The sequence below is a fragment of the Camellia sinensis genome, chromosome 9 (assembly GCF_055761805.1).
Source record: "Camellia sinensis isolate YWXY chromosome 9, ASM5576180v1, whole genome shotgun sequence".
Lineage (NCBI taxonomy): Eukaryota > Viridiplantae > Streptophyta > Magnoliopsida > Ericales > Theaceae > Camellia > Camellia sinensis.
The window spans coordinates 64,432,448-64,459,445 of record NC_138969.1 but is presented as its reverse complement, the minus strand read 5'-3'; the positions used below and the strand labels follow the sequence as shown (position 1 = coordinate 64,459,445).

The 26,998-nt window shown below is 37.8% G+C and overlaps 1 pseudogene; it reads left to right on the top strand.

Moving 5' to 3' along the window:
* Positions 1 to 255: 255 nt before the first annotated feature.
* On the top strand, positions 256 to 26,538 carry LOC114292877 (cytochrome P450 716B1-like; annotated as a pseudogene).
* The last annotated feature ends 460 nt before the right edge of the window (positions 26,539 to 26,998 follow it).

Below are 26,998 nucleotides of genomic sequence, written 5' to 3'. Positions count from 1 at the left end.
CAAAGGATGAGATTTAAACCCACTTTTGAAAATCATGTCATTCTTGAGCCAAAATCAAGCTTTCTTAACCTCATATAAGAAGAACCCAAAATCAACATCTAACTTTGTAAAAACATATATTTAACTCAAAGAAGACCCTACCTCAAGGTTTGATGAAGAAAAGAAGATGAAACCCTAGATTTGATGGTGTTGAAAAGAGATCTCCACCGCACACAATGTAGTCCTTGCTTTGCTCACCAAGATTTGAGAAAGAAAATGGATCAAAGCTCCATGGATTGTAAGAAATCAAGGTTTTTGGGTGTTTGGTGAAGGTTTTTAGAGAGAAGGAGGAGTAAAATGATGTTTAGAGTGAGGAAGAAATGCCCTAAGTGTGATACAAACACTGCCAAAAAGGGAAAAAAAAATAGAGATTCGGGCTGCCCAGAATCCCGCACATGCAGAGCGCCTCCCCCGCACGTGCGGCCATCACCCCCGCACGTGCGGTGGTCCCTTCCCGTACTTCACCCCACACCTGCCTTCTAGGCAATGTGCAACCCTCTGAAACTCATCCTTCCCCGCACGTGCAGCCCCGGCCTAGCAGCCCAGAATTTTCTGGTTCGACCCCCGGGCACTCTTCAGAACAAGTGAAAATCAATCACTGAAGAAACAAGAATGAGAATTTATTTGAGAGGAACTCCCGAACACCACAAACCCAAACGATTAACTAGACTCCAAGCCAACCCGACACCCCGACAAGATCACCCAAGGTTAAACTAAGGGAAAATGGAACTAATGCCACAGCTGGTCATCACAGAACTCCTATAGTTTTTCTCCATGGACAGGCTGCAAACAAATTTATATACACGTGTGACAGCAAGACGTTTTCTAACCAGTAACCAACATCAATGAGGAGAGTCTGTGGTGAGAACAATATATTGGCGTTGAGTGGGGAAGATCACAAGCGAATAAGGGGTGCACTTGTATCCTTTTTGAAGCCTGAAGCATTAAAGGAGTATGTTGGGAAGATGGATGAAGCTGGTTCTTTCTTCACAAAAGCAAATCATGACGTCATAAGTGGAACAAGAGACGCGCATGAGGTTTTTGTTTGGCTAGTAGCTATTTAAGAATCTACAAAATCAACCACATATACACATGGAGAAATGACAATGTCCATTGGACCTCATACATGTTAACCTATTAATGTTTCCTCTTTGCATTAATAGTATGAAATAATTTGTTGATAATATAGGTGATGCCTTTGATAAAGACCCTCACATTCAACATTGTTTGTTCACTCATATATGGAATAGAACAAGGAGCAAGAAGAGATCCACTTAGAGATTTATTTCAAAACATGATTAAAGGAACGCTGTTAGTACTAGTGAATTTGCCTTTCACACGCTTTAACCATAGCCTTCGAGAAAGGGCAAAAATGAAAACCATACTCATGGCCCTTATAAGTGAGAAGAGGGTAGCCTTGGAAAAAAATGGTGCTCCCCCTCATCAAGATCTCATCACTTGCTTGCTTAGTATCTGCAATGAAGACAATTCAGCTCTACTGTTTGAGGAGGAGATTGAGGACAACGCGGTCATTATAATGATTGGAGGATATGACACATCCTCCATCCTCCTTACCTTCTTGATCAGGCTTTTAGCCAATGAACCATCCGTTTATGCTACTATTATTCAAGGTATGCCCCCAACTGCTCCCTCATCATGATTCATGAGAAAGATTTAAGAACTGAAAAGATAAAAGGATACAAGAAAATACAACATACTGAAAAATTATCTATTTTGAGATTGTAGAACAAGAGGAGATTACTAAAACCAAGACCCTGGGAGAGCTTCTCAAATGGGATGATCTTAGCAAGATAAAGTACACATGGAGAGTAGTAATGGAGACTCTAAGGATAACCACTCCTGGGTTTTGTTCCTTCAAGAGGGTCCTTAAAGATATAGAATTTGGAGAATATCTAATACCAAAAGGGGGGCAAGTATGTGTAAATATTGCTAACATTTCCATAATTGTAGATTAATTACCAGAACAAATTTTTGATAAACAGCTGGTATGGGCAGCAAGCATGACTCACATGGATGAGACGATTTTTCCAAATCCATCAAAGATCGATCCAACATGTTTTGAGATGCAAGCACCATCCCCTCCTTAATCTGCTTTGTGGCATTCAGAGGAGGATCAGGAATGTGTCCTAGGTATGAGTTTGCCAAAATTGAAACACTAGCTTTACTCGGTGACCTAGTTCACATGTAAGCTTTCTTGCATTGACGATTTTTTCTGCAGAGATCCAATGCCAGTTTTCAATCAGGGGCATATTAAACCAAAGAAATCTAAAGGTGCGATTTGAGTTCATTGACTTTGATGAAAAACAATATTTACCCCCATTGAATAAACCTAATGTATCCCATTAGTGAAAACAATTCAGCTACAAAAGTAAGAAATTGACATATAAAAAAAAAAAAAAAACCCACCCAAAAAAATAAAAATAAAATTAATGAAATTGAAACTCTCAAGTTAATTTGAAAAATAAGTAACATGTTGGGAATTTTTTTATAATTGTCCATTTAATTATAAATATTTATAAATTTTATCAATGATTTGAATTTTTTAAAAAAAATAATGTACTGAGTCCCTTTAATTTTTTGGAAAATAGATAGAATCGTTATTGAGAGGGTAATTTATGTGGAAATTGGGCCGAGCTAGGTGATGGGCCGTTCTATGGGCTATAGTGAGAAGGACTGAGTAAAAGGGCCCGATAGTTAGCCCGGTCCCAGAGAGCCATGCAGTTAGCCTGGTCCCAGAGAACCTTGCAGTTAGCTCGGTCACCACGGTCGGCACGGTGACAGTTAGCTCGGTCAAACCATCTTGAGCCGAGGTATTGTTGGCTTCTGCTTAGGACCTTGCTGTTAGATAGCTTGGTCCAAGCTCATTGTGGATAGCACGAGGTACACGCGCAGTGAAAGGAAGAACCGAGCTAGCTGGAGCTCGGTCTAGTCTACAGCTTTAGCGTGGCCATGTTATCTCGGTCGTATTGACATCTAACCATGGTAAAACCATCTCACTTGGTTTAAGCAGTGAGGGGGGTGTTGAAGGATAAGCATTATCTTTCAGGAATGTGATTCTAAAGAGGACTCTACATGGAGGAATAAGAGTCCTACTAGGATTGTGCCACACAGAACTTATAAAAGCTTATAACATCACCTATGGAGAGGTAACACAACTTTGATTCCCGAATACACAGAGCTTTTTGTTTATTTGTCCATTTTGCTGACTTAGGCATCGGAGAGGTATCCGGCACACACCCGCCGGCTAGCTCACGTATGTGTTTTCAGGAAGTAAAGCGACGTCGTACGGAGGAGTGTAGACTTGATCAGCAGGATTATACGAGAAGGTTTATTTCTTTCCCGTACAATTAGCTTTAAAAACCTCTTGATCAAGTTTCCCTCGCTAATTAGGAGCAATGGCGCACAACGAAGATTTGCCGCAGTCCGCCATCGACGGACAAATCCCAGAGGGGGGTGGGAGGCGCGAAGGTCTGCCTTCTATCCCTCCCATGGAAGACTTAGAGCCCCAGCGACAGAACCCCCGAAGGGATGCAAGGGGGAGGCGGAACAACAGCCCCCGTCGCTCTCGCTCACAAAGTCCTGAAAGGCAGAGGCGAAGGATCGACCCTCAAGCTCTGGAGGATCGCGTAAAAGAGCAGGATGAACTAATAAGGAAGATGGCGGCAGACATGGAGGCCATGAAGCACCAGATCAAGGGAAAATGAGTGGCGACAGGAGAGGGGCGCAAAGGCAACACGCCCCCTCATCACTCGGAGGATCGTGGTAGGCATACCACATCGTCACAAGCAGAGAGTAGAAGCTTCAGAATAGGCGATACTCAATCCAGGACTGCCAGGACTCGTTACTCTAGGTCTGAGAGAACGAGAACTGAGAGGTCATACACTGAGGGAAGCACTTATCGGCCCTCGCGCACGCACCAAACATCATCCAGGCAGACGGAATTACCTAGATCGTCTGACTTACGAACTGTGCTAGAAGAAAGGGCACGATGGAAAGAGGATAACAAGGCGCGTGACCCGCACAGAGTCTCAGCCCTTCAGCGGTTGGCTCCTCGGACGCATGGAAGCGTCGAGGTAGGAATGCCAATAGCGCGCCCTGCTTACGAACCGACAGACAAAGCCTTGGCAAGACTACAGACCTCGCCGTTCGTTCCGGCAATTGAGAATGCACCCCTACCTTCGGGCTTCCTTCAGCCCAAATTTACCACGTATGAGGGGAAGACAGACCCCTACTCACACTTAAGCCACTTTCGCCAGGTCATGGCAGTAGAGATAATTTGAGCTTAAAGAGATAATTCTAAATGATGATTTTATATTTTTTATTATTTTTTTGCAAAGTATATTATTTATTTCATTATTGAGATAAAAATTTATTTATTAAATATTTAAATTTATTTTTTTTTTATATTTGGGGGGTTAATTGATTTTTATGGTATATTTTGGGGGTTAAAATGAAATTCCAAATGAAATTTGGTGCTACATCAATAAGTTCCGTTTAATTGTAGAGGGAAACAGACGACGGGGGATAAATTGATCAAATTTAAAAAGTTTTGAGGTGAAATTAAAATAATGCGAGGTCTAGGTGCCAAATTGAAAAAAACGTAATAGTTTGGAGGACAAAATGATATTTCCTCTTAATTATTTCGGTTTTAAGTTAAGGGGAAACTAGTGAAACATCCATCTCCAACTTTGTGTAGTAAGAGAGGTCCAAAATATATTTTTTTTAGTTAAGGTCCCTCAACATTTTCACAGACAAAATTCGACTCAGAAAAATTTTGCCCGACTCAGAGAAATTTCAAAATTTCTCTGGTATGATCACAGAGATATTTCTCTGTGAAATCAGAGAGATTTTTGTGTGAAAATTGAAATTTCTTTGAGTCGAGGTGAAATTTCACTAAGTTAAGCAAAATTTTTCTAAGTCGAATTTTCTCTATAGAAATGTTAAGAGACCTTAATTACTATGAAAATGTTATATGTCCTTTATCTTATAAAATCTTAATATCAGGGACGTCAAAAAAAATTCCCCTTAAGTTAAATTTGGTTATTAAAATAAAGTTGAATAGAGTAATCATTTCATCATAATATCCATTTTCACGTTTGATTTACTAAAAATGATTTCAAACGAAATCATCATTCATCATTGTGGGAGAATAGTAATTTTACAAAGAGACTAAGGAATGACGATTCCAGTCAATTTAATTTAATTTCAGTGAACCAAAAACTACATTATAGTATTAATAGTTTAAAAATGAAGATTTAAAGAAACAATTGAATTGGTCCATTATTTAAAAATAATGGATAGTTGTTTGACAAATGTATGAATTATTTGTAGAATATTGTTTGACTATACAAGTTACAATTGCTTCTAGAGAAATAATTTTTTTAAGTTAAAGTTAATCAAAATTTACAATTTAATTTATTACATCAGAAAAAAGAGAATAAATTAACAGTGTTAACAATAAAAAATGTTCAAAACTTATCTCAATAATTATGATTTACATCAATAATTATGTGTACCATATGTAATAAATTTATAGAAAGTACAAGTAAAAAATAAAAATAAATTGAATTTTTTTATTATTTTACCAATATATCTATTTTTAAAATATATATGAGGGTTCAGACTCTATTTTTTGAGTTCGTCTTAAGCCTCAAAAAATCAAGGCTGGTCGTGTTCATAGAGCAAAACATAAGAAACATACAAAAAGTAAGAAAAAAGAATTAATCACACCATTTAGAGAGAGAAAAGTTGAAAGAAATAGAGAACTTTATGTACCAAATTACCATTTTGTTAAGCCCTTTATATGGTGATGAATTGAAGAATCTAATCAAACCGATATTTTTGGATTGGTTTTTGAGTGTATTAGTTTGATTATGGGTTTTCAAGTCATCAAACCAATAGGACTGAGTTGGTTCTTTGTTTAGGCCTGGCCTGAATTAAACCAACTTGAAAACCGAACCAATTTATATATATATTTTTATAATTTTATTTATATTGGCATATCCTCACCTAATTACTCTATTATAATGGATTTGATTATACCTCATAATTTTTAACGTTCAAGGATTATTAGGTGAACGAAGAAAGTACTATGTGAAAAATTATTAGGTAAACGAAGGAAGTACTAAATGTTTCAGTTAGATTTTGCAATTGATTTAATTTGCATTAGTTGTATTAATGGATTTAATTTGAATTGGTTATATTTAAACTTGAGTTCGATTTAATTTGTATTAGTTTGCATTCAACAATGTTTTGCTTTTTGTTTGTATTATGTTTAAATGTTAAAAGATTTGTTTCTTTTAATTCTTTATTATTGATTGATTTACTTTTTTTTAATATAGTAGAACTGTGGTTTCAACCCTAACCAACCTAAGTTACATTCGGTTGGATTAGTTCTAGTGCATGATTGATTTGATTCTGGGTTCAAAAACTTGGAACCAATCATGATTGGGTTAGATCAATCCCACCACGAGTCATGGATCTATCCCACCATGGGGATTAAAAATTGAAATTTGAAATTTTGACGTTTCCCGGTCACTGGGTCTGACATACCCTTCTGTCAAAGTGAAGCTGTGGATCTGTCCTACTCGGGGTTGTGGATCCATCCCACCACGGGACTTGAAAATTGAAATTTGAAATTTTGTACCTTCATTTTGGAGATGTATTTTTTATAGTTGAAGAGGCCCAACTTTGATCCAAGGTTGATTGTTTTTGCACCTAATACATGTAGGTACCCAATGTTAAGTCTCTTTGAATTGACTCATTCTCTCCATGAATACCATGATGTTCTTGTAATGGGGCAATCTTTGTGCTTTGTAACAAGCATTTATGTGGAACCAACTAGGCCTAGCCTAGTTGGCCACCATGCCTTCCTTAGGGCTTAGTCCCAAGGAGGTCATGGGTTCAATTCCCTTCAGGGGAGTTGAATTAAGGGAGTGCAAGCACTTATGTGCTTTGCCAAGGGTGGGGAGATTTTCTCCCATAAGTGTTAATTTAACAACTAACAACTAACATTTGCCGATCAAAAAAAAAAAAAAAAAAAAAAAAACAAGCATTTGTGTGGATAGATGTCCTTCCAAGCAATTGCAAAAACATGCTATACCATTTGAGGCAATTAATTCTCTTTCTCGACATCATGAGAGAAAAACTTTGTGCACCCATAGAAGACTAGATTTGCTAATGGAAGCAAAATATGTGCCTTTATTCTGATCAGCGGTCGGGACGATAGGAAGCTTGATGTTTGACTGGGAGTTCTAACGAAAAGAATGAATGAAGGTCACTCCATTATCCTTGCCATAATTGTAGAGACTTACTGTGGCCTCTCACAACCTGTCAAGTCATCTTTACAGCAAAGGATAGCATCCAAAGAATAGCTTCCTTGCAAAATGTTCTTTATGGTAATGATAAGCAGGTTGCTTTTTTGGATAGAGACCAGTCTTGGGCCAAGGGAAATATTGTTTGAAAGGAATTGGTGGTTGCTTTGAAAAAACAACTCATACCCTTAATGATTTGGATGGGAGTGAGAGTGACAAACACAAAGAACATGCTCTGGGTGCTTGAATGTCATACATCAAGCTTGGTTTCTAATTGACTCTCTTGATGAATGAATGAATTGACTATTGAAAATCTGCTCGAGTTGAATTCTTGTTCCATTGGTGGGTTCTAAACTCCACGATGAATTTGACACAGAATTGCATAATGGTGATATTTTGCTCATGTACTTATGCTTTAACATTTTGTCAATAGATACAAAGCAATACTAGTTTTTCAATATGCAATAACATTTTGAAAGTGAAATGTATGTTTTTGCAAACCATTTTTGTAACAGTTAATATAAGACAAATTGAGTTCATATGGTTCTCAGAAGATATTACCTTTGATTTGAATCTCATATTTTTGCCCTTAGCACACATAGATCATGATTTATAGATTCATTAGTCAAACAAATTTGGAGTTGGCTTGAGCCATCGAGATGTTGAGGCTAGCCGAAGATGGATGTTTTCAAAAGCATCCAGATTTCTAGTTGTGGGCAAGTTGAGTGAGACTTTTGAATTGTATGTTGCCCGAGATGGTTTGGATGCCAAAATGTTATGGATGAAAGAAGATTTGTGAGCTTGAGGAAAGGCTGTATGAACTAGAGGTATGGATGGGGATGTTAGGTTTGAGGTATGAGTGAAACCCTTTGACAGTTCGGGGTTTGAACTTTGGACTTGTTGAAAGCTGGAATTGCATTGGTTCATTAGTCGGCTATTGCAACTCTCATCAATTGATGATGCTAATGCACTCCATATAGCACCTTGATATGAGAGAGTTAATCCCAAACTATCAAAACATTATCCTAGTGTTAAGAACTTTTTTCTTTTGAGCAATTAGAATTTGATCCAATCTTAAAGGTCTTTTATTTGGACTGTAGTGTAGGTTTTAGGTTAGGGTAATGAAAGAAAGGGATGCATGGAGGCCAAAATAATATTTGTGTGTTTTTGTGTCCCAATGTCATCTTATCCAAATGGTCTCCTAACACTTGTCCCTGAACTTGGGCTGTGATGAACTCTGAATCTCTACAAGACCTTGATTTGACATGTTTGACTTAGTTTGAGAGAACACATTTTCTTGTTTTTTTTTTTTTAATTTTTTTTTCTTTATTTGTGTGTGTGTATGCGTATCTCTCATAACTAGAATGAGTTGGGGGTTTCACTTTGTTCCCAACATTCCTTTTTCTTCGATTTTTGTTGTTGTTGTTGTTGTTGTTGTTGTTGTTGTTGTTGACCTAGTGTTCTTTTGACACTTCACTTGGGAATTGCCCCAGTTCTAGGACTCTTCTTCAATTGAATGCTCTATTTAGATTTTCCCTAGTGTAGGGGATAACCTCTGGGGGGGGGGGGACTTGCTAGAAATGTCCATAGCAGGCTCAAAGGGTTTAACAAGGGGATTTTGATCATAAAAGGTGGTAGCAGAAATTAGGGCCTTTCTTTCTTTTAGATCTAAATCTCATTGCTCATTAGAAGAAGTAAATTACATGTGGTAGTGCATTGATTGAGTTGATGAAACCTGGGAATATGATTCTGTCCGTAAGGGTATTGCCTAAGAGTTATTGACATTGATGTTGGACTTTAGCCCTTGTGAGCAACTTGATGCACTACGTTCCTTCAATCCTTGGAGGATTGCAATCTTGTAGCAGCATAAAGATGAGGGTTGAAGGTCCATTGCTTGAGAACTAGGTTTATTTGGTGTTGGAGGCTATTGGATTGAAGGCTAGACGGGGATATTGTTTGGAGGTTGGGTTTGGTGGTCCTTTGGTTTGATTTGGAAAAGCCCTGGAATATTGGAATGGAAAGCTCTATGGTAGGTTGGGAGGGAGCTAGATAGCTTATTTGAGGTGGCTAAGTTTTTTTTTTTTTTTTTTGGGAGCTTGACTGGGCTAGAAGTTGGGTTTTGGTTTTTGAGCCCTGGTGGATGCAAAGAAGGTTTGGTTGAAGCGAAATAGGTGTTGAGGAATTTGGTTTTAAGACTTCTCCAATCATATTGACATCATTTTTTTTTCAAAATTGATGTCAATTCCACAATCTTTACGCTCAAAGGACACAATATCAGTTGAATCGAAGGACACGAACTTTGAGATATTGAAAATAAGATTTGAGAGGCAAAATGGTTTGTTAGCATGCAAGTCATGTCAATCCATCATTTTTTTGAACCAATAGACCTGATATCTAATGGAATAGCGATCCCGGTTCTTTCTCCTTTGGTTGTTGTATTCGGACTTAGGTTCCGTGGAGTTGGTTGTTATATATGTCTTGTTGGCATCCTTTAATTCCATATATTTGGGTTTGAGAATGTGTTGGGCGTGTTTCAAACAGGTTGGTTGAGCTTTAGTCCCATTCCTTGTTGCCCAGATTTTTAGTGTTCTGCTCGAGCGGGTCCCTTTGCGCTCGAGCGGAGTCTGCATACTTTCAGTATCTTGTGCGTCTGCAAAACTTCTACAGATGTGTTTTTCACGCTCGAGCTGATTTCATTACGCTCGAACGGGTCGCGCTCGAGCGGACCCTTTTGCTCTTAAGCGGGTGTTCGTTGTCTGTAAAAATATTGGAGGAGTGTAATCTACGCTCGGGCAGGCTTTCCTTTGCGCTCGAGCGGGTATTGTTGCGCTCGAGCGGGTCCAGTTTTTTGTGTTTGACGCTCGAGCGTCTTATTCTCCGTTCGAGCAGACTAGTCGTATATCAGATGGCAGCTGGGTGACTTTAAATCACTTTTCAATTTTTCCTTCTCTCTCTTACTTTCTAGAAATCCCTTTTTGAGAGCTTCTCTCACTATATTTCACCTTCTCTCTTGGGTTTGATCTAGTTTGAGTGATCTCCTATCCTTGGGCCTTTATAAAAGGTGTGGAGCTTGTTGTGGGCTATCTATCAATTCGAAAATCTTGGGTTTTGGAGCATTTCGAGATTTCTTCATCATCTCCATTGGGTTTCATCTCTTGAGGTAGGGATAACTACTCATTTTTATGAGGTTTAACATAAATGTTGAGCTTTTTGTATAAATGGTTGATTTGGGAAGTTAGGGTTTGAGATGTGTTATATTGGAAAGAGGGGTTTTGTTCTTTTGATTCAAGCCTATGTGTTTTGGGTCTAAAAAGGAGGTTATTGATGTTGTTAATAATATTTGGACCTTTGGGCCAATATTGAGAAAATGAGAAAAATGCCATGTTTGGGTATATTTGGGTCATTAGTGTAATTAATGACATTTATTATGGAAATATGAAATTGAGTTGAAAATAATGAAATTGGCTCATTATGAGATAAAATGGTGGAGTTGGATTCATTAATCACTCACCTTTGAAAATGTTGATAAATTATTTGTTGATACAATTATTATCTGTTTAGAAATAATTGCTTTGGGCTATCGGTGGAGGATAGTCTTGATTGTTGAAGACATTGCATGATGATTAGGCGAATTAAAACTAATCGGTTGATTGTCATTGAATATGATGAATGGAATAATACATCAAATTGGGGTATTAATTGAACATGTATATGATAAACATTTATATACATTGTATTGTGTGGGAGGACATAGAGGATGTACTCCACGGTTTAGGAGAAGATAGGGGATGGACTCCTAAACCGGATGTTATTTGGGAGGAGATAGGGGATGGACTCCATTGATACAGCAAATATGTGTATCTATTGAAGTATTGATACAGCGAATCGGTGTATCATTTGTGAAGTATGGAAGTGTTTTAATATGTTATTGATACAGTGAATCTGTGTATGTATTGTGAATTATGGAAGTGTTTTGATGTGAGTTGTTATCTCATTTAAAAAGGAAATGTTTTAACATGAGGTGTCATCCCATTTAAACTGTCTGGTCAGGTTCTGAGCCATGTTGATAAATCGAAAATTGTTTAAGTAAAGGAAAGTGGAATGATACATAGATTTTTGTCATGGATCTGGATTGAGTTATGTATTGGTTTTATGAGTTAAACATTTGTCAAATGCTAATGTTTTAGTTATCACTCATATTATGTTTAGCATATCTCTACTGGGCGTTGGCTCACCCTATATGGGACATCATCTTTCAGGTTCAGGTATCATGCCACCTCCAAGGACGTAGCTTGGGAGGCTTGAGGATGTTAGACTTTTTTTTTGTTGTTGTTTTTGTTGTATTACATGTATATCAAGCCAAGGGCTTATTCTATGTAGAGCTAGTACTCTCCTTTTTGTAACCAAGTGGTGACTTGAAAAGTTGTAAGCCTATAGGGCATTTACTTTTGTTGTCAACATGTAATACCTTTTGTAAGAATACTCTGATGATTGTAATACGAAATCTCTTTTATTTATCGTGATTGTATGATATTATGGGTTTATTTTGAGGGCGTGACAAATGGCAAGATTGCAAAAAGCATTAGGCCCATGGTAGCAAATGATCTTCCAAGTTGCAACTATGGCATTTAAAGATTGCCTCATGAGGTTTGGTTGATTCTCAGGGCTACTTTTCTTGTGGGAGTCATTCATCTTCAAAAAGTCATGGAGGGTGGACCTTGATTCCAACTCATCCACTTTACTTGTTTCCATAAGGATCAAACATGCTCTTGCACAATCGATGTAATTGAATGGGTCCTTATGGGGTGCTCCAATTGGTTCCAAACTGAATGACTTATTGATCTGGATGATCTTGGTGCTTTTGACAGAGTTGCTCTCATCATTTGTAATGATAAAGATTGTCCTTTTATGAAATCATCCTTTTTTCATTTCATATGTGATCTGAGCATCTACTATTGTGGATTTTTGATCCTTTGTCATTATTGACCTGATGATGTCAAGGGTAGTTAACCCTTCATTATGTTTACAAGTGCAATTGATCTGCCAAAAAGATTATTAATCCTTTGTCACTGTCAACTTAATGGTTGCACTCCAGGGTGCGTCATTCAAGAATGACTGGATGCATCCATGTTGGTCTTTAGCCCTTATACCAATGATCCCAACATCAACAAAGGCTTGGTTGTTACGAGTAGCAATTCTCCATGTCATGCTCTGATGCCCTAGAATTGTAGGTGCAATGAAAGCCTAGATTGAACTTCTTGGGCAGTGAAATTGGTGGTAGTTTTGCTTTGACTAGAGCTTTTCCTGAAGCTCAAAGTCAATTGAAAAGTTCAAATGACTATCAAGGAAGTGAAAACTATATTCTTCTGTTCAAGTTGCCTCGGAATTTGCTCAATTGCTTTACTTGTATAGGCTAAGGATGAGCCTATAATTAGCACTAATGGACGTAAAGTTATTTGATTAAGCCCTTCTTGTATTCATTTAGGTTGTAGGCAAGGGTACACACCAAGGTATGACTGATGGGAAGGGCCAGTAACTTAAAGGACTTTAGACTTAGGCCCATTTTCTACTATGTTCATCATGTGTTGCAACATAAAGGTTTCTCATAGTAGTTGTACACCTTGATAACCATCTAAAGTGATTGATCTTTGTGCAGATTGTGATTCGAAAAAAAAATAATTCTGGTTCTGTTAGGACCACAAGCTTGAGTTTGACTTCCCATTTTGCCTTGTCAGATAGATTTGCCAGGGTGGTATATTGACTAGAATCATTACATGTGGGCATGAGTTCACCCTTCCTTGATTACCAACCTTCATGTGTACCTGAGTACCTAGAGGTATGAGGTTAGCATTGGCATGGGATTAGTTAATTAGGTTCACTTATTTGTGTCCCCACCATCTTTATGTCTTGTAGTGAAACAAGACTTGCCATCAGTGTCCTGCTTGGACTAAATGATATGCACATTTAATGCCAAGAGCCCTTATGGTAGAGAACTAGGAATGGGCTTAGCTTCAGAAGGTGTAATTTAACCAAATACGAACCAATGATGACTTGTCATGGCTCTATTGATAGCCAAAGATTATACTCCTAACTTTTTTTTCTTTTATTTTCTTTTCTTTATGATATCCATGATCATTGAAGCAAAGCTTGGTTGTACTGATGTTGGTTGAAGTAATGGAGGCATATTGGCCTCTCCCATACTTAACTGTAGGATGGATGATGGCTACTTGCCCCTTATTCTGCTCAGATTCCTTGGTCTCAAGCTTTTCCATAGAGGATGAGAACTCTCTGCGACTTCATGTAGCAATACCAATAATGCAACCAAACTTAATGGTGGCTTCAATAAGTTCACCTTGGAGGGTGATTTGGGTGAAAGTATGCCTGATACTGATACACAACTTGTCGAAGCACAAACCTTTGCAGGCATGCTATGGCAGAATCAATATTGGATGCACTCGAGTAGTAGATTTCCTAAACCTGTGGGCATACTCCAGAAATGATTCCTCAGAATTACAACTCATGCCCAGTAAGGTGCAATGGTCAATGGTGAGCTCGCAATTATGCTACCATTGTGCAAAAAATAGCTTAAAAAACTCATCCATGTGTGGATCTTGTATACATTTAAGCAGGCAAACTACTGCAAGACTAATCCTGTAATGCAGCATTGAAAAATTTAAGAACAAAGAGTACTATCATGTGCATCTCAACATAATGGCCCCAACATAGAGCTTGAGTTAATCAAAGAAATTTCATTCTCCATGCCGTTGAACTAGGAAAAGCCAAGGATTTTGAACTTTCTAAGCGATGGATGGTCTGGATACAAGCATAGATGATTGAATACATGGAAAGCTCTTTGCATTGACTAGGATGTGCTTTGAAGGGCATGAAATTTTTAGGCCAACATTTTCTCTTTCCACTTTCCATGATACATCAAGCAAGTGAGAAATGTCCTCTCTATCAGACTCATTTTGCATGTAAGCATGACATTCAATTGGTATAATGGGTGGTAACAGTTAAGCTTGTGGAATGTGAACAATGGGCAACACAAATTATACTAGTATAGTCAAAGGAGCTTGTGGGTTTTGTACCAAAAACCATAAGGAACTATTGTATTACTAGGCCTTGCCATAGGAATAGCTTCCAGGTCGCGATATTTGCCTCGTTCCAGTAGTTGTTTATGGTGAATGACATAGTTTGGCAATCTCTGGATAGCAGTCAAGTTTGGAAAACATTCATGAGCTCAATCACCTGCCTATGGACTTCGTTAAATTTGGAAAAACCATCTCAAGATCTTATTGATGTCTCAAATGAATTGTCCTTTCTTCTTCCTTAGAGAAACATTTGCATGTTTTCTTCGAGGAATGACTTATGTTACTTAGATGGTGACATGAGCCTATGATGTTCATGCACTCGCAGTCAGGTTCTCATAAGGCCCAACCTTTCTTCTGAGCTAGTCACATTCTCATGAGCCCCAACCTTGAACTCCAATGATCAACAACTTGAAAATGCTGTTAGGCAACGTATTGTCCAAAAGTTGTTAAGAAAAACCTTAGTTCTCATTGTAACAACAAAAAAATGACAATGATTTGATTGTAGTTACGTTGAGACTGCTTTGTCATTTGGAAAAAATTGTTACCTGACCAAAGATAATTGTATAATTGCCTAATAGCAACCGCATGTCAAAGTGTCCTAAACAAAGTTTAATGTTGCAATAACTTGATTATGAGTTGGGCAAACCCTCTACCATACTACAATTAATCAGAGTGATAGTTTAAATTAGCATAGAGCTTGTAACGCCCTCAAAATAAATGCATAAACCAATCATTCATAATATCCACAGACACAAGAGAATAACATATATTCATTAATCAGAGTGATCTTGCACAAAAGATATTACGTGTTGACAACAAAAGTAAATGCCCTACGGGCTTACAACTTTCCAAGTCAACACTTGGTTATATCAAAAGAGAGTTCTAACTCTTACATATTAAGCCCTTGGCTTGAATTTACATATAACATCCCAATAAAATAACCAAAAAGAGTCTTCAACTCCCAAAACCATCCAAGCTAAGACCTTGGAGGCTGCATATCACCTGTACCTGAAAAGGTGTCCCATACAGGGTGAGCCAAAGCCTAGTAGAGATACGCTAAACATAATATGAGAATTAACTAAAACATTAGTATTCTATAAATGTTTAACACTTATATACCATCTCAAACCTTTTCCATAATCAACTAATATTGGTTCCCATATACTCATTCATTTCCATTTATTACTCAAGTCAATTCATTGACATAGTTCAATATTATTCAACCATTCCAAAAAAAAAAAAGACTACAACTCATATATCAACACTTCAATAGCAAACATCAATCATCACTTCCATAACTTTGCCATTTTACGGAACTACGTCCGAGGGAACTAGCACCCATAAATAAATAAAGTTTCAAGACTTTCACCCAGGACACTCCGGCCAACTTAGTTATCAAGGGAGTCCATCCCCTATCTCTTCCCACATAAATGGAGTACATCCCCTATCTCCTCCCACACAATATACATAAACAATGTATTTAACAAGTTGTCATATACACTGACCTAACAATTCACATATTCAATGTGTTAATTCCACCGTCACTTTCAATGACATAATTCAATTGATTAGTTTCAATTTTTTCTAATCAACATGCAGTGTCTACAACAATCATGACTATCCTCCACCGATAGCCCAAAGCAGTTATTTCTAAACAGATAATAAATTCACCAAATAGATAAATTATCAACTTTTCCATAGGTGAGTGATTAATCAATCCAACCACACCATTCAACTCATATTTTTCCCAATTTCATAATTCTCAACTCAATTTCATATTTCCACAATTTACCAAATTAGTTATACAAATTCAATTATGGCATTAATCCCTCTATTCTCAAATATTGCCCCCAAGGCCAAATTTCACTCCTATTCCAAAATCAACCCCAATTTCAAGTTTCACATACATATAATGTTCAAAAATGGGAAACCCCTTTTTCATAAATTTCAAACTCAAACCCTAACTCCCCAAAACTTCCAAATTCCACCATTTATGCAAAATGACTAAAATTTATGTTAAAACTCATAAGAAGGAGTAGATTATCCCTACCTCGAATTTAGGACCTCAAAAGACAAGAAGGAAGAAACTCAAAGTGCTCCAAAGCTCAACTTTTTTGGATCAAAGTGTAGCCCTCGTGAAGCTCAAGCTTTAATACAAAGGAACTAGGGTAGAAAACCACTAGAACTAAGTGTATTTGTAGAGAGAGAGAGAGAGAGAGTGCCGAATTTAGGGTTTGAGGGAAGAAGATGATGGAAGTGTGATAAAAATCTCGCTGCTGCCATCTGATATACTCGAGGCTCGCTCGAGCGAAGAAGTAATCGCTTGAGCGACCAGACATAACAGAACCTCGCTCGAGCGCAAAAAGCCTTGCTCGAGCGGAAAATGCGAAGCTTCAGGTCTGTAACCCAGAAGCACGCTCGAGCGAAGGAACTCAAAACATAGGCCTCGCTCGCTCGAGCGCAAGAAGAGTTGCTCAAGCGAAGATCACCAACCCTCAGGTCCAAAAGAAACGCAGACGCATGCTTGAGCGCAAGAGTGCTTGCTCGAGCGAAGAGACACACCAGACCAAGCTCGCTCGACCACAAGAAATCTCACTCGAGTAGAAGCTGCATCTGAAAAGAAACCTGAGGACCCTCCATCCTCGCTCGAGCACAAGAACTTTTGCTCGAGCGAAGAAGCAAAAACCTGGGCAGCAACCATTTGTTTCAACTCACAACCAACCTGTACCAAATTCGCCCAACACATCCCAAAACTCAAATATAAGGAATTTAAGGACGGAGACAAGATATAAACAACAACTACCAACCACGAAAAGCTATAGAGCTTGTTTTGGTCACAATTTGGATAAGGTCTTGTCATTCAACTGCTGCACAGAAAGGTGCCCTGATGATATTTAGAGTGATGGAACTCTCTAACCCAATCTTGAGACGTAGACATGGCTATCTCATATGGGTGTACAGTCAATGCATGTCTAGGATATGTGTACCATGGAGAATATTTGGTAGGTTGTCCTATGTGAAGTGGCCTTGGCCATTTCAATTAGGGTTGACAATGCATGAAATACAATGGCTCGAGTTACTTGAAACACGTGTCAGAGATGACTTCGCAATGCATGATGACAAATGTAAGCATAAAAAATGTACACAATGGCACCCTTTGTTATTATTCTATTTTATTTTTAAACCAAGTGTTCCTAATGGTACAAAGTTTAGGAGGTCCTTTGCAAGAGAGATATGTGCAACATGAGTAGGTTAACTAATGCAGCTCCTAAACAGAGGTTTGGTTCCCAAATCTTCAAACCTCCAGTCCCACAAGTGGAACCTTCATAGATTGGTGATTTGAGTAGGAAAAGATTGACTATAGAAGCTACCGGGACCGTATGACAGCTAAATTCGATAACGACCTGCCTTTCCCAAATGGTTACAAGCAAGTATGTTATGCACATACAAACATGCTGTGAGAGTGGGTGCATTTATTTTTATTTTTTAAATGACGGGGTGCACCCCTAAATAATAATAATAATAAATCCCTTTATATATATTTTTATTTTACAAATGTCCCTCTTGTCTTGACAATCATGAAGCTATATATTTGATCATGCCTTCCATCATTTATTTATGCTACAAAAGAACAAGAAATAACTCAATAGTGTTCCTACAAAATATATACATTAGATGATTGAAATAAGAAGAAAAATATGAGAAGTCATGAAACCAAAAATGGATCAAATAAAAGAGAATAAAAATAGCCGAAATCCTGTAAGTATCTCCAGCGAAGTCACCAACTATCGCGTCCGAATTTTTCATCCCTCGCGTTTTACAAAAAGAAAAACAAGTTTTAAAAAATCTTTAGCTTAATGCGACTAATTGAAATGGAATTGACAACTGTGACTTAGGTCCTGAAATTTTAAAAAGTAGGAGTCACCACCTAACATGGGGTTTCAAGTGTGTTTCACCTAAATTTTTTTTTCAAAGAAGACAGTTTTAATTATTATTTTCAAAGAAAATAATTTAGAAAAGAGTAAGGAAATATTTATTTATTTTTTTGAAATATTGGCATGGGCCTTATTTTGAAAAATGACTTCCATTTTTTACTTGTGAAAACCGGAGTTGGGTTCGGGGATTTACTGTTACAAGTAGGGAAGGTATTAGGCACCTTACATCACCCTTTTGGTACTAAATTGCCTAGATGTTGATCCTTGAATTTTACTGAATCACTTTTGGTTTCAATGACTTGGTAGTAATCACGAAGTGTGATTTTATCTCCTCATAAGAACAATGTGTGGTTTCGAAAATTGACCTTTCTTTGAAGAGATTGATTAGCAGTATTATGATATCAAAATGGCAACATGACAAAGATAAAACAAAAATAAAAAAAGAAAAGTTTGGACCGGGTCACATGGCTACCTCTGTATCTTGTTATGGGAATTAGGTCCAATTGTTGTTCAATTTTTGAAAGAAGCCTTTTTGAACTTGATGACAAAAGAAAGATAAAAATGAAAATTAGAAAGATTCGGACCGAGAGTTACATGGCTGCCTATTTATCCTGTTGTAGGAATCAGGTCCAATCGTAGTTCAATTTTTTAAAGATGTCTTTTTTGAAATTCTTTCTTTTTTAGCCTTTTTCTTTTCTTTTCTTTTCTTTTTTTTTTATATATTTTTTGTTGTTAAGGAAAACTCTCTTCTTCTTCTTTTTTTTTATTTCTTTTTTAGATTCAAACCAAAAATTTGAAAAAAAAAAGAAAATTGTTTCTTTGCTCATCCTTTTATTTATTTATTATATACACAGGTAACATTGAAAATAAAAAGGTAATGTGGGTAATATAGAATGGATGTGAGGTTGATGTAAATAATATAAAATAAAATATGCATATGTATATATATACAAGTAGTATATAAGTAGGGACACTTTTTCATAAATCCCTTTTCACCTATTTCTGTTCTATTTAGTCCACATTATTTTCTTATAGTCCAATAAGTCCTATGGGTGACATAGTTACTAAAATACTTCTAATAATATTTACATTTACAGTGCAAATGTTCCGTAATGTGAATGTTCACACCGTCAATGTGAATGTTCACATGCCAATGTGAATATTCATATTGTCAATGTGAATGTTCACACTATCAATGTGAACATTCACACATCAATGTGAATATTCACATTGTAAAATATGAATGTTCACATCATCAAATTGCTAACCATTCAAAAAATATTTATAAGGGTAGAAATGTCTATAAAATACCTTAAATATGAGAATTAAGATTTGGTAGATCAAATGTTCAAATAATAAGACTTATTGGAATACAAGAATATCTTGTGGACTAATTAGGATACAAAGGCCTCATTTGGCAAGTGACTTTTTTAGCCAAAAAGTCACTAAAAAAATCAAAAAATCAACAACCCATACCAAAAAGTCAAAGATTTCCTTTTCTCTCTATTTTTTGCACATCTTTTCGTAAAAAGCCAAAAAATCATCCAAAACATACTATTTTTTTTTACATTACATTTTAGACAAAAAGCCAAAAAGTTACTAAAAAAAGCCTGTTCCCAAGGATTTTTTAAATAAATCTCCCATATAAGTATAATAAATTAAAATATGCAGATGTGGATATATATATATATATAGATACAAGTAGTATACAAGTATAATAAAAAAAATATGCATATATGGATATGTATATATAGCTACAAGTATATATATACACACAAATATTATATATACATAAATGATATAAGGTGAAGTAGAAAATTTATACAAAAAGTCTATACAAAATGATATGGTACATGTAAATTTTACTATTTTAAACCAAAATATTTATCAAAGTAATTTTCATTTCATGAATATCATTACCATATCATTCTGGTTACATATTTTGTATAAATTTTTTGATAAGCTAGTACTTATTTTTTTATTTAATGCTATATTGCTAGCATGGCAAGTCCTTAACATATATATATATATATATACATATGAAACCAATACATATATATATATATATATATATATATGAAGAGATTATACGGTCTTCAATTTTTATGGATCCATAAAGTTTAGAGACAAACCTTGCAATGTTCAAATGTGATGGCTCAAAATTGTGATTGTTCCAAAATTTCTATCAATTTAGGGCTAAACCAAAATGCAGATGGTGAACTATTACGGTTATGCAAAAAATGAGTCACGAATTGAAGGGAATGGAAGACAGAGGTGCGCATCCATCAGGTAAAGCATAACTTCGCAATATTTTATAACAATTGATTGTCTTTGTTTGTGTGTGGGGGTTTTTTACAATGATTTATCGATTTATCATTTTGTTTGTTTGTTTGGTTCTGTGTGTGGGTTTCTAGAACAATTTCTTGGATCAAGTGTAACTTTTGTTCGATTTTTTGATTTACTATTTTATTGGTTGAAGAAAAATGTGGTCCCGAGTGTGTTGGCTAGTCTTTGTCTGTTTGTATTAACACTTGTATTGTGTTTGGTTCATGGATTTTTACAGAAATTTGAAAAAGAAAAGGGAAAATAATGGTGAAATTTGAATGAAATATATCTACATTTCAAATACATTTTCCCTTCCATTTTCTCAATCCCTACCCAAATCAATAAACCAATTACACTTTTAGTTCACAGTGGACATTTGTGGACTTTCTGTGGTCCTAAACTCATTTGTTTATGAATTGTTTAATTAAAATGGTTGAAGAAAATTTATTTATGACATTGTGGTCTCTAAACTGTTTTCTGCAGAGGATGGTTGTTGTTTTACTATTAAGATTCACCATAGGGGTGACTTTGTTTACTCTCCAAGAAAGATGTACATTGGTGGAAACATTACTTTAGTTGAAAATTGTGATCCTACTAAATTTTCTTTACTTGACTTTAATGATGATGTGAAGAAATTTGGGTATGATGGTTTAATTATTTACTTTTACAGAATCCATGGGATGGACTTAGATAATGGTTTAAGGTTGCTAGCAACTGATGCTAATTTGGTTAAAATGATTGCTCAAATGCCTACTAGTAGAGTCATTGAAGTGTACTTAGAAAATGTTTTAGTAATGGATTGTTAGGACAACCAAGTGGAGTCGTGATGTTTCTGGGAGTAGTCAACCTAGAGAAGTATTAGTCAAATTGAAATGATCATATAGAGGAATTAATTGCTGATAATGTTGATGTTTCTGTAGATATGTAGATAAGAGTCATGACATTCAGGTTGAAAATGATGGTGACGACAGTGAGGTTGAAAATGACAATGAGGATGTAGACTTCTATGATAGTGATTATGCAATGAGTGATGATGATGTGTTGTTTGAAAACAATGTTAGCAAAGGTGTTGAGTGGGTTGGGAGTAGTAGAGGGAACACAAATGACTAAGCAGATGAGTATAATATGGGTTTACAAACATTGAACTAGAGGGTGTAGAGCTTGAGCAAGATGGTGGATCATCTGATGAGCTCCAAAGCATTTATGACACAAGTGATGAGGATAGAAGAGGTCCAAAGCATCCAGAGTTTAATCCTGACACTGACATGACCAATGTTAAATTTAAAGTGGGCATGTTATTTCTTTTGGCAACAGAATTTAGGGCTGCAGTGAGAAAGTATGCAATAAAGAATGGTAAGAATGTAAAGTTTGTCAATAATGAGAAAACAAGGGTGAGGGTAGTGTGTAAGGAGGGAAGCAGAGGGATCATATTTGCTTCTTATAGCGATCCCGGTTTTCCCTTTCGTGCTTAACTGTAATCCGGATTCGGTTTCGTGAGAGTGCTGTTGTCTTATCCTCTTTCTATCCCTTTCTCCTTGTGTTCGAGCTTTGGGTTGTGTTGGGCAAGTTGGGAATAAGTTGGTTGTGTTTTAAAACGTAAAATCTTTGCCCAGTTTTTGGTCCCTCCGCTCGAGCGGCTCTTTCGACGCTCGAGCGGGATTCTGTTGTTGCTTGTCCGCTCGAGCGGGGGTGTTGGCCCTCGAGCGGGGAAATCACCCATCCAGTTTGTTGTCTGCTGTGGTATACGCTCGAGCGGGGGATTGGACGCTCGAGCGGGAGTTCGTGTCTGACGCTCGAGCGGGGAGTTTGACGCTCGAGCGGGCATCATGTCTGTAAAAGTTCTGGGAGCGTGCATCCGCCGCTCGAGCGGGGGATTGGACGCTCGAGCGGGGATCTGTGAGTGACGCTCGAGCGGGGAGTTCGACGCTCGAGCGGGGCGACTTTTATATAAAGCCAAGATCCGACCTTTTTGTTCATTTTTCAACATCTCTTCTCTCTCTTACTTTTCCAAAAAGGTGTTTTGAGAGCTCCTCTCACTAAAACCCTAACTTCTCTTTTAGGATTGATCTAGCAGGAGTTGTTTTCTCACCTTGGGCCTTTACAAAAGTTGTGTTGATCGTCGAGGGCTATCTTTTAATCTGAAAATTTTGGGATTTGGAGCATTTCCGTTTCTTCATCTTCTTCGTTGAGCCCCATCATTCGAGGTAGGGATAACCTACTCCATCTTATGAGCTTTGTCTTTGAATTTTAGCATTTTGATATGTTGGGGGTTGTTGGGTAGTTTCGAAAAAGTTTGGGCCTTTGTGTAATTTTACAAAAGTTGGGGTTTTAAATATAAAAACCTATGTGCACGTTAGGCATAGAGAAATGAGATTAATGTTGGGACATTGATGGAAATGGAACCTTAGGGTTGTTTTGTGAATTATGGTAATTTGACCTAATTGGTTTAATTAATTAATGCATATAATTAATTGAAGAAAGCGAGAAATTGAATTGAGAATGTTGATATATTATCCATTTGTGCATTTATTTCCTGCTTAGAAATAATTGTTTTGGGCTACCGGTGGAGGGTAGTGTTGATTGTTGTAGACAATGCATGATGATTAGGCAAACTAAAACTAATCAATCGGATGTGTCATAGAGTATGACGGTTGATAGAATACATTAACTTTATGTATTGAGTGATTGTGTATATGACCAATGTGTTTATATGCATTATGTGTAGACGGTTGGTAGAATACATTAACTTTATGTATTGATTAATTGCGTATGTGATTCTGTGTTTACATGAGTTATATTGTGTATAGAACCTTTGTGTTTATATGTATTGTGTAGATGAGAAGATGGGGGATGTACTCTGCGGTTTAGGGGAAGATGGGGGATGTACCTCTAAACCGGATAGGATTGGGAGGAGATGGGGGATGAACTCCGTAGATACAGCTCATATGCTTGTCTAGAGAAGTGAAGATACAGCTCATATGCTTGTCTTTGTGAAGTGTAGATATAGCTCATATGCTTATCTGTTGTAGCATTGATACAGCTCATATGCTTATCCGTCGTAGTGTTGATATAGCTCATATGCTTATCTATTGGAATGTTGATATGGCTCATATGCTTATCTGTTGTAGTAGTGATATAGCTCATATGCTTATCTATTGAAAAGTTTGTTTGACTTGATATAGCACTAAAATGTATATCATCATCGTTTGTGAAGTATGGAAGTAGTTTATGCGTTATTGATACAACACCAAAATGTGTATCCACCGCGAATTTTGAAAATGTTCTAGTGATGAACTATAATCTCATCAAAATGTTTTGGCCAGAGTACTGAGCCCTGTTTTCAAACCCAAAGTTGAACAAGAAATGAAAAGTAACTTGTAACGTAGACTTGGTTGTCATGGAATTGAAATAAGATGTAAATGGAGGTGTAAGTATCGACCATCTTTCAGTTGCTAATATTTTAGGCATTGTTTATAGTTGGTTTAGTATATCTCTGCTGGGCTGTGGCTCACCCTTTATGGGAACATCATTTTCAGGTACAGGTAGCATGCCACTTCTGAGGACATAGCTTGGGAGGCTAGGGGCAAACTTACTTTTGTTGCCTTATTTTTCCTTTTGTTGTATTACATGTAAATTTAAGCCAAGGGCTTAATGTGTAACCGAGTCAATACTCTCTTTTGTAACCAAGTGTTAACTTGGAAAGCTGTAAGCCCGTAGGGCATTTACTTTTGTTGTTAACGTGTAATACTTTTGTAATGAAGCACTCTGATGAACTGAGGGAACGTGGATCTTTTGTACATAAATGTATGTTTATATTGATGGGTTTAATGTTATTATTTTGAGGGCGTTACAACTTGGTATCAGAGCGTACCGGGTTTGAATACTTTGGGTACGTGGGAAGTGATTAGGATCACAATGGGTTTGTCTCGCTTGATAGAGACTTAGATGTAGTGCCATATGCTATGTGCTTAATTGATAACATGCTTATGTGACTATGTGGGTATGGAATGTAGTTTCTTGGATGTTGATTGGATCCTTGGGTTTCTGGGAGTCCTGTTGGAAAGGCACTTGATCAATGCTGTTTCTGACCGGAACTCTATTAACGCCTCGGGACTATCATTATCCGGAAATGAAATTCGTAAGTGCTTATGTGTTTATGTGCTTACGTGGAGTGAATTGCAGTTGTCCATGTATTAGGATGTGAGTGTTTAGCTTTGGCACATGTATGAGTGTGCTAACGTGTCTCTGTTACTTTTACTAGGATGCCTAGGCGAGAAAGTTGTGATTTCCCTCATTCCGCTCGGGAAGAGTTGTGGAAACAGTTTATGGAGTTACGCCAAGGTACTACACCTGTGGTGCGGTTCGAAAGATGGTTTGCAAACCTGTCGAGGTTTGCTCCAGAATTGGTGGAGACGGAGGACTCGCGCTGTTTCGAGTTTGAGAGTAAGCTGCGTGACGACATCCGTGTAAGGATAGTGGGGTCTTGGCATAAGAGATATAGTGTGCTTGTTGAGGCAGCTGCCCATGTGGAGATTGCGGTGCTAGCAATAGGGCAGAGTGGGGAGGGAGCCATCTCGGCAACTCCTGTGACTCAGGGTGTTGGTAGGCCTTTTAAGAGGCAGAGGGGTTTAAACCCGCAACAGGGAGGTCGGGCTAGAACTACTCTTCCAGTGTCGGATTTGGGTTCGGGAGAATGTAAACAGAGGGGTGTCATTTGTTTCAAATGTGGTCTACTGGGCCACAAGGTTTCGGGTTGCCCACAGAGAAAGTGGGCAGGGTTAGAAGTTCAACCAGTAGTTGTACCACCAGGATCATCTAACCGACCGGGTTTTGGGCCGATCAAATACTCAGTGGGGAGGCAGTTGTTGGGGTCTTCATCAGCCCAGATTCTGAACCAGTCTCGTGCTCAGGCACCGCCTACTTGTTAGATGTGTAATCAGCCGGGTCATATTCGACGTTTTTGTACTCAGCCGGGGGCTTCTTTAGGAGTTTTACAACCTAGCCAGGCTCAGTTTCATTCGACTGGGCAGGAACAGTATCGTTTTGGGGGACTAGCAGGCCAGATTGCGAGGGCCTCAGTAGAGTTGAGTTCCCAAGCCCCAGTTGGGGAAGTTTGTAGTTGTTCCAGGTGTGGACAGAGGGGGCACGTCGGTAGTTCTTGTTCGTGGTTAGTAAGCTCGTAGGTTGTCTTGTGTTTGGAGATGACCAATTTTGGCGGTCCAGCGAGGGACGGCAGTGGTGGTAATACCGAGGGGTTGGTTTCGTTTTGGCTAATCCGTTTTGTAATCAGTGAATTATTGTTTTGTGATCATTGGGTTCCGTTGTGTAACCAATGTGTTTTGGGAATGTTGAAACATCTAAACTGTTTGTTTATCCATATATATACATATATGCTTTGTTTGTTAATTTCCCTGGAATGGGTGAAATGGAGCATGTTGTAGCTCTGAAGTTTTATTAATGTATAAAGTTGCTGTAAAACCATAAAAAAAATTTTTTGGTATTAGGCGTGTGACTTGATTTGGGAAAGATGAGGGCTGAGGAGCCATGTTTTCAAAATTTGAAAGAACCACCGAGGGGTGCGTGTCCTAGCCAAAGCAATATTGGGGCGAGAGCTGTTTTACTTGCCGAATGTGTGGAATTTCATGGGTATTACCCATTTAAAATTTTGTGCGTAGTATAGATTTCGGTCTACTGTCGGGTGAACTCGAGAGGATGTTATCAGAAGGGTTAATTGGGTATATAGCCCGTGGTTGGAGAGTGACCCATGGATGGAGTCACAGTGGTGTGGTGTTTTCGGATGAAGATGTGGGTTAATGACGAGGGAGGCGAGGACTTTTACTCCTCTGGAAAGCTAGAAGAGTGAATCTTTGAGAGTCTTGTTGGCGACTTGTAACGGTGCTGGGGTTTGGTTCATGATGGTTGCCTAGCGGTAGTTTTGACTAGTGGTGTAGCACGGAGGCTGGGCCTCTGGAGGGTACTCTCGGGATGGGTGGCAGGCAAGATGTGGAGATTTGATGTGATGGTTAGATGTGATGGTTGCGAGAATTGCGTGGTGTCGGCAAGATTATGTGAGAATGTTTGAGGGAATGTGAGATTTGTATCTCGAGGTAGTGGGAATGGTACCTGTATGTTGGTTCGTGTTTTGGACTTTGCTAGTTAGCAAGCCCGTGGTGACCCCATTGGTTGTATAAGGGAAGCGTTCGTGTTGTGAGTGGTTATCAATCGTTGGGTTTGGATTGTGAGTGGATGCTGGCAGCATTCTTTGAAGGAAGAG